The sequence below is a fragment of the Tamandua tetradactyla genome, chromosome 11 (genome assembly GCF_023851605.1).
Source record: "Tamandua tetradactyla isolate mTamTet1 chromosome 11, mTamTet1.pri, whole genome shotgun sequence".
Lineage (NCBI taxonomy): Eukaryota > Metazoa > Chordata > Mammalia > Pilosa > Myrmecophagidae > Tamandua > Tamandua tetradactyla.
Genome location: NC_135337.1, coordinates 81,801,728 through 81,810,836, shown reverse-complemented (window position 1 = coordinate 81,810,836; position 9,109 = coordinate 81,801,728).

Below are 9,109 nucleotides of genomic sequence, written 5' to 3'. Positions count from 1 at the left end.
AACGGAATGATCATATGTTAAGAGTGTTTGTATTTCTTTCTTGTCTTTTTTTTAATTTAAAAATTAATTTAAAAATTTTTTTTAAAAACATAATCATGTGGTTCAGTGGTAGAATTCTCACCTTTCATGTGGGAGACCCGGGTTCAATTACCAGACCATGCACCCCCCCCCCAAAAAAAAACAAAAGAACCCCATATAATCATAATCAAAGTAAAGGGTCTGATACATATCACCCCACCCCCCATTCCAGCAGGGAGTCTTGCCTTTGCGGGGATGGAAGCCCCAGCCAACCATCCACGGGTTTACAAAGCTTCGACTTCCAGCCCCAAAATTTCCTGCCTGTTTTATTTTCTGCCTGGGTGTCATAGTCAGGGTTCTCTAGAGAAACAGAACCAATAGGAGACAAAGTAAATATGAGATTTATAAAATATCTCATGGAACTGTGGAGACACAAGAGTCCCAAATCTGTAGGGCAGGCCATGAGATTGGCAACTCCGATGAAGGGTCTCGACCAACTCCACAGGAGAGGCTGGCTGGCTGAAGAAGCAGTGAAAATTCTCTCCTCTACTTAAAAGTCTTCAACTGATTGGATCAAATCCAACTGATTGGATTCCATCATGTGCAGGAGACATGCTCTTGGTTGATCATAGATGGAATCAGCCATACCTGCAGTTAGATGACTGATGATTTAATAAGTCAGCCTTCTGGTTTATCAACCACCATGAAAAATCCTTGTAGCAATGGTCAGGCCAGTGCTTGCCTGACCAGACCACTGGGAACTATCACCTGACCAAACTGACACCAGAACGTAACCAACACAGTCCACCCCTTATCCACCTGACCACCATACACATCACCTTAGACCATACTTAACCTCTAAATAGAAACAATGACAGACATATGTTTCGCTTAACAGTACTCAACTGTCCTGAAAACTACCGGAAATGGACTACATCTCTCCAGAATAGGGTGCAAGTCCTTCAGTAACATTTGCTCCTAAACTGATATCCTATAACTTAAACACTATAACATGAACAATACAACTTATGTCACATGATAAGAAGAAAAGATAATTTGCTTATGTACAAACACAAACATACTCATAACAAAACAAAGAGGAAGTATTCATGAAATCACAGTTCTTGTTTCTACAACTGGTCGCGTGATCATGGTTCATATTTATATCACTATTTCTTCCACTACCCATTCCACATTCCCTTTACCCTCAGCAAGCACTTCAGCTGGTCGTGGTTCTTTGCCTCATAGGGTGACCCAAACCCTCATTCCTGAAGTTTCTGTGCCACTGGTAGTCCTGCCTGGATGGGGTTGTTGCAGTTTTCCATTAACTTTAATCACAGGGCATGGTAGTACTAAGAGATGCCCTAGGGGATCTCCTGTATTCCAGGAAAACTCTTCTTTACCTCCATTGTGTAGTTGCAGTCCTATTTCCCCTTGATAGTCAGGGTCAATCACCCCAGACGTACAGTAATCCCCTTCTTTTCCGGTTGATTCAGAAGCATGAGAAAGTCAAAGTGGCCAGGTGGCAGCCTTAGCTTTCAGTTCAACTAAGTCATTATTGTGTCTCCTGGTAGAAGCATTCCTCCTTCTGGAACTAAGACCTGTAGACCAGCAGAAGTCAAGGTTATAAGGAAAGGAAGCAAACATTTTCTGTTGACTCATGGCTGGTAATAGTGAGTGGTGCCACTTCCAGTTCCAACCCTTGATTCCTGGACCCATAGATCCTGGCTAGGGAAGAAACAGCACCATACGGTGGATGCTGATTTAGAGCATATACAGCCTTCTAGAGAATACTGCCCCAGCCCTGCAAGCTATTCCACCTACTTGGTGCCATAATTGGGTCTTCAAAAGGCCATTCCAATAAATTTCCCTCTCAGCACAGCCTTTGCCACATCCCATAAGTTCTGATAAGTTGTATTCTCGTTTTCATTCATCTCCAGATAGCTACTGATTTCTCTAGCAATTTCTTCTTTGACCCACTGGTTGTTTAAGAGTGAGTTATTTAATCTCCATATATTTGGGAATGTTCTCGTTCTTTGGTGGCTATTGAGATCCAGCTTCATCTCACTGTGATCAGAGAAAGTGCTTTGAATAGTTTCAGTGTTCTAAAATTTATGAAGACCTGTCTTGTGCCCCAGCATATGATCTATCCTGGAGAATGTTCCATGAGTACTAGAGAAGAATGTATATCCTTGTTCCTTGGGGTGCAATGACCTATGTATGTCTGTTAGGTCTACTTCATTTATCAAGTTATTTAACTTCTCTGTTTCCTTGTTGATCTTCTGTCTGGTTGTTCTATCTACAGAGGAGAGTGGTGTATTGAAGTTTCCTACTATTATTGTTGAATCATCTATCACTCCCTTCAGTTTTGCCAATGTCTGTCTCAGGTACTTTGGAGCTCCTTGATTGGGAGCATAAACATTTATAATTGTTACATCTTCTTGGTGAATTGACCCTTTAATTAGTATAAAGTGTCCTTCTTTGTCTCTTATGATGTCTTTACATTTAAAGTCTATTTTGTCCAATATTAATATAGCTACTCCTGCTTTCTTCTGGTTCAACTTGCGTGGAAAATCTTTTTCCATCCTTTCACTTTCAATCTATTTGTATCCTTGTGTCTAAGATGAGTCTCTTGTAAGCAGCATACAGTTGGGTTATGTTTCTTAATCCATTCTGCCAATTTTTATCTTTTCATTGGTAAGTTTAGTCCATTAACATTCAAAGTTATTACTGAAAAGGTGTTTCTTGAATCCAATATGAAAAATTTAGAACGGCCATAGACCAAACACCCCTAAAGAGTGGGATGGAAAGATTAAATGTGGTGGTGGAGTTACACAGTGAAGATAGGATTTAACAAATGAATATGAATGATGAATCATTAAATTATCTCTTTTAGTCTCCAGTATCTTAGAGCAACTAGAAGTAAAAACCTTAAATTGTGAAGTTGTAACCCATGTCAAACTCTGAAATATGTTCTACAACTAATTGTGGTGCTTTACTTTGACATTTATTGCTTTTTTGTATCTATGTTATTTTTCACAAAAAAAGAAGGAAAAACAGCTGATTGTGATGATAAAAAAATATTTAAGCCTTCTAGCTCCCTATATTCTCGAGCAGCTAGAAGGAAAAAAGTCTGAGAGGATGTTATGGTAGCCCATGACAAACTCTGGGATCTGTCCTGTAACTATTTGTTGAAGAGTGATTTGAAAACTATTGCTTTTTTATTTCTTTGCTTTGTATATATGGTACACTATACAATTAAAAAGTTAAAAAAAAATGTACTGCGAACAACAACAACAACAAAAAAGGCCATTCCACCATTCTATCAACCCAGCCGCTTCTGGATGACGGGGAATGTGGTAAGACCAGAGAATCCCATGAGCAGGTGCCCATTCTTACGCATTATTTGCTGTGAAGTGGGTTTCTTGATCAGAAGCAATGCTGTGTGGGATACCATGATGGTGGATAAGGCATTCTGTAAGCCCAGGGATGGTTGTTTCGGCAGAAAAAAAACTTGTGTGTAGGGAAGGCAAACCCATATCTGGAGTATGTGCCTATTCCAGTTACAACTCATTGCTGCCCCTTCCATGATGGAAGTGGTCCAGTGTAATCAACCTACCACCAGGTAGCAGGCTGGTCACCTCAGGGAATGGTACCATATTGGGAGCTGAGTGTGGGTCTCTGCTGCTGACAGATTGGGTACTCGCAGTGTCCGTAGCCAGGTTGGCCTTTGTCAGTGGAAGTCCATGTTGCTGAGCCCATGCATAACCTCCATCCCTCCCACCGTGACCACTTTGTTCATGAGCCCATTGGGCAACGGCAGGAGGGGCTGGGGAAAGAGGATGACTTGTATCTGCAGGACGGGTCATCTTCTTATCCACTTGATTATTACAACCTTCCTCTGCTGAGGTCACCCTCTGCTGAGTATTCACATGGGACACAAATAGCTTCATGTTCTTTCCCCACTCAGAAGGGTCTATCCACATACTTCTTCCCCAGACCTCTTTGTTGCCAGTTTCCCAATCATGTTCCTTCCAAGTCCCTGACTATCCAGGCAAACCATGAGCAACATCCCATGAGTCAGTAAACAAATGAACCTCTGGCCAGTTCTCTTTCCAAGTTAAATGAACAGCCAGGGGCATTGCTCAAAGTTCTGCTCACTGGGAGGATTTCCCCTCACCGCTGTCCTTTAAGGACATCCCAGAAAGGAGCTGCAGTGCTGCAGCTGTCCACTTTCGGGTGGTACCCACATATCGTGCAGAACCATCTGTAAACCAAGCCTGAGTTTTCTCTTCCTCAACTGACTGTAAGGAACTCCCCAAGAGGCCATAGCTCTGGTCTGGGGAAGAGAAGGTAATGTGGTGAGAATGGGGACCATGGGCATTTGGGCCACTTCCTCGTGTAACTTACTTGTGCCTTCAGGACTTGCCCTGGCCCTATCTCATATATACCATTTCCATTTTATGATGGAGTGCTGCTGTGCAAGCCCAGCGTTATAGCTTGGTGGGTCAGACAACACCCAGCTCATGATAGGCAACTGGGTCTCATGGTAACTTGGTGGCCCATGGTTAAGCATTCAGTCTCCGCTAAGGCCCAGGAACATGCTCAAAGCTGTTTCCCAAAAGGAGAGTAGTTATCTGCAGTGGATAGCAAGGCCTTACTCTAAATCCCTAAGGGTCTGCGTTGTGATTCTCCTATAGGGACCTGCCAGAGGCTCCAGACAACATCTCTATTTGCCACTGACACTTCCAGCACCATTGGATCTGCTGGATTGTATGGTCCAAGTGGCAGAGCAGCTTGTACAGCTGCCTGGGCTTGTCGCAGAGCCTCCTCTTGTTCCAGTCCCCACACAAAACTAGCTGCTTTTCTGGTCACTTTGTAAATGGACTGTAGCAGCACACCCAAATGAGGAATATGTTGTCTCCAAAATCCAAAGAGGCCAACCAGGCATTGTGCCTCTTTTTTTAGTCGTGGAGGGTAGCCAGATGCAACAGTTTATTCTTCACCTTGGAATGGATATCTCAACATGTCCCACACCACTGGACACCTAGTCCTCAGGGCAGACGGAGGTTGTGAAGGCTGGAGATGGGGTGGCTGTTTCCTCAGGACAGTCATTACAGGTCTATCTAGGAAAGCCGCAGCAGAATCCAGGGTTTCCTTGTCTCCACTGCCATCATTATCAAGCCATACGTCACCATCCGAAGTTTCAGGATCCCGTTATTTTCCGATCAAAGCCTTTACTTTAACAGCAGACACCCTGCAAGGACGAGATGTTCCTTTATGTTGTAAATCTGCTACTCACACAATGAGGCTCTGTGTCTGGTTCTCAGAGATTTCAAGTCTGTGACCGCAGGATGTAAGACTTTCTTTCAGGGCACACATGGAAACTTTTACATTTTTCATACAGTGCTTATGTTGCAAATTTGAAGCCTTCAGGTCATCCCTTTCCCTCATCACTGTATCTAGCATATCAAACAACAACCAGCCAACAACATTGTACCTCTTAATTCCACAAAGCTCTGTAAAGGTGTCAAAAACACTGTCACCCAGGGTGGACCACGGTGGCTCAGCAGGCCAAGAATGCTTGCCTGCCGTGCCAGAGCACCCGGGTTTGATTCCCGGTGCCTGCCCATGTACCAAAAAAAAAAAAAAGAAAGACACTGTCACCCAGAGCCTTGCCTCGTATAAGTTTACAATTAGCAGAATCAAACGGAGATATTTTGTGTATCTCTATTGCCAACTCACCCTACGGACTGTCAGTGCCATCTTGATTATTGGAAACAGAGTCATTAGTGTCTTTGAATCTAATCAGAGTAAAAAACCAAATGCAAACATCCATTTTCAAGATAATGTTTCTCACCTATAGATATGTCTAAAAGTTACTTCCAGAGGACCTCTTTTGTTGCTCAGATATGGCCTCTTTCTTTCTAAGCCCAACTCTGCAAGTGAAACCATTGCCCTCCCTGCTATGTAGGACAAGACATCTAGGGTGAAAGTCTCCCTGTAACATGGGAGAGGACTCTCAGGGATGAGCCTGGCTCTGGCACCATGGGATCAACACATGCCATCCTGACCGAAAGGGGGAAAAGAAGTGTAACAAATAAGGTATCAGTGGCTGAGAAAATTCAAATAGAGTCTAGAGGCTACTCTGGAGGCCACTCTTATGCATGCTTCAGTTAGACATTGCTGCCTACCATACCTTGCCAAAGCCAACAAAAACCATTCCTGCCAATCCTGAAGAACACCCAGGGCTCTATCTGAGATTCTACAAAGGTTCCATGCACTAGGGTAACTTTCCAGAAACCTACAACCTCCAGATAGGTCCCTGAACCAGATAAATCCTGAAATCTGAAGGGCCCAGCCTCTCCAGAATATCAACTAGTTCCATACCCCCATTCCATATTAACAACAGCCCCTTCTAACATGAAAAATTTAGAATGGCCATAGTCCAAATACTCCTAAAGATTGGGAGAAAGATCAAAGGTGGTGGTAAAGTTATACAGAAAAAGTAGGGTTTAATAAACGAGTATGAGTGCTGAATTATTATAATGATATTTCTTTTAGTCCCCAGTATCTTAGAGCAGCTAGAAGTAAAAATCTAAAATGGTGGAAGTGTAACCCATACAAACTCTGAAATCTGTTCTCCAACTACTTGTTGTGCTTTGAAATTAATTGCTTTTTTGTATATGTGTTATTTTTCATAAAAAGGAAAATAAAGTCAATTATGATAATGCATGTGCAACTTTATGATGATATTGTGAACAATTGATTGTACACTTTGGATGATTACATGGTATATGAATATGTAATATATATCAATTAAAAAAAAAATGAACGTTTCTGTTTCTCTGGGTACCAAACTGTGTAAGTTACGATTCTCTAGGGAAACAGAACCAACAGGAGATATCTATAAATATGAGATTTATAAAAGTGTCTCATGCAATCGTGGGGACACAAGAATTCAAACTGTCAGGCAGACTGTCAAGCAAGCGACTCTGATGAAGGAGAGGGTGGCTGGCTGAAGAAGCAGTGACAATTCTTTCTTTTCCCTCAAAAGTCTTCAAATAGATCAAATCCAGCCGATTGGATTCCTTCATTTGCAGTGAACACACCCTTAGTTGATCACAGGTGTAATCAGCCGCAGCCGCAATGAACTGACTCATGATTTAATAAATCAGCTTTCTGGTTTATCAACCAGCCATGAACTGTCCTGGTAGTAACGGTTAGGCCAGTGCTCGCTGGCCAGACAACTGGGCACCATCACCTGGCCAAACTCACACATGAACCCAACCATCACCCTGGGTTAGAATCTTTTGGTTGCAAGTGACAGAAAACCCAACTGAAACCAGCTTTAAAAGAAATGGGAATTTTTTGCTCCTGGAACTGAAAGATTCAGGGATAGGTTGGACTTGGGGTTTCCCACTACAGCCCGGCTGACATAGGGCCGGGTTGTTCTCTGGGGTGGGGGGTGTCCTGGGCACTATGGGGGTGTTAAGCAGCCTTCCTGGCTCCCCCACTCAATGCCACAGACAGCACCCCCCACCCCTAAGTCATGACGACCACAAAGGTCTCGGATGATGTTGATTGTCCCCTGGAGGCAGACCTGCTCCCCAGAACTGCTGGTCTGGCTGGTTTTAGGCTCAGCTGGATCCAGGGTCTCTCCAGAGGGTCATGGCATTTGCCCGTCTCTCCATCCCCTGACCCCGCTGTCCTCTTTCTGGGCTTTTCTCTCAGTCACACTACACCCTTCATGGTATCAGAGATGGCACCAGCACCCCCAAGGGACCCCAAGGTCAGCACCTTGTCCCCCACAGCTGCCACAAAAGTCCCAAGGAGGGCTTTGAGTGTCCTCTCACCCCATCGTGTGGCTGTGTGATTGGCTAAGCCAGGCTCACGTGGCCAAGTGAGCAGTCGTGACCAGCAGCGGGGGTGGGGGGAGTGGGCTGGCAGCTTCACACACACACACACACACACACACACACACACACACACACAGTGTGAGGTTTGGGGAAGCCAGCACCAGTACTGTCAGAGAATGCCTGGGGGGTGTACCGTAGTGACCAATAAATGAATGTTGGATGGATGCGTGGGCAAGGCTGGGATGGGCACCACCGCCAGCTTGTAGCAGCTACCAACGGCTGCCTAACAAGTGACCTCAATCCGGGTAGCTGGAAACAACATGCATTTACAGTGTTAATGCTTTCAATGGGTGGGAATCCAGACAGGGCACAGCCGGGGCCCCGCAAGGAACACGGAGCAGGGAGGCTTGAGTGGGAAAGGAGCAGCTTCCCAGCTCCACTGGGTATCTGCAGAATTCATTTTCCCTACACTCGTAGGGCTGAGGGGCTCGCTGAGGCCCTCACCAACCCAGGCCAATCCCCCGAGCCTCAGTTTCTCCAATTGTAGAATGAGGACTCACTTCCACCGATCCTGGGTGTCTCAGGTCTGTGCTGGACAGCCGTGTGCCTGAAGTCTGGTCCTGCAGCTCTCTGGTCCTCAAGGCCTGTCCGAACAATAGGCCAGACTGTCCTAGGGGACAGGAGTCCGCAGGCCTGGCTGCCCCCTCCCAGGATGGAAGCTGCCCATGCACACCTCCCACACACCCTGTGAGCCAAGGTTGTGGATGTGACCTGGGGTCTCAGGAAAGGATACTGGCTGTCTGCCCTACCCCCTCCAGAATGTTCCTCAGCCTTCCCAAGACGCTGAGTTGGAGAGAGCTGACCATTTCCAAGATGGGTCCACCGAGCCCAAGGGGCTGCAGGCTCTCGGACCCAGGATGGGCATCCAGGAGTCCTGGGGAGATCCTAACACAGTGCGATCATGTTGGGAATATCTGCCTGCCTGTGACTGATCCCCCCCCTGAACACTCATCTATTCATCCACCCATCCTTCCTTCCTTCCATCCATCCATCCATCTACAAATCCATCCATTTATACACGAATCCATCCACCCATCCCTCCATCCTTCCCTTCCTCCCTCCATTCCTCCATCCATCCATCCATCCATCCATCCATCCATCCATCCCTCCATTTCTACTGTCCATAGTGTGCCCATAGGAGATGCAGGACAGATATGTCCCAAGACCCCCGG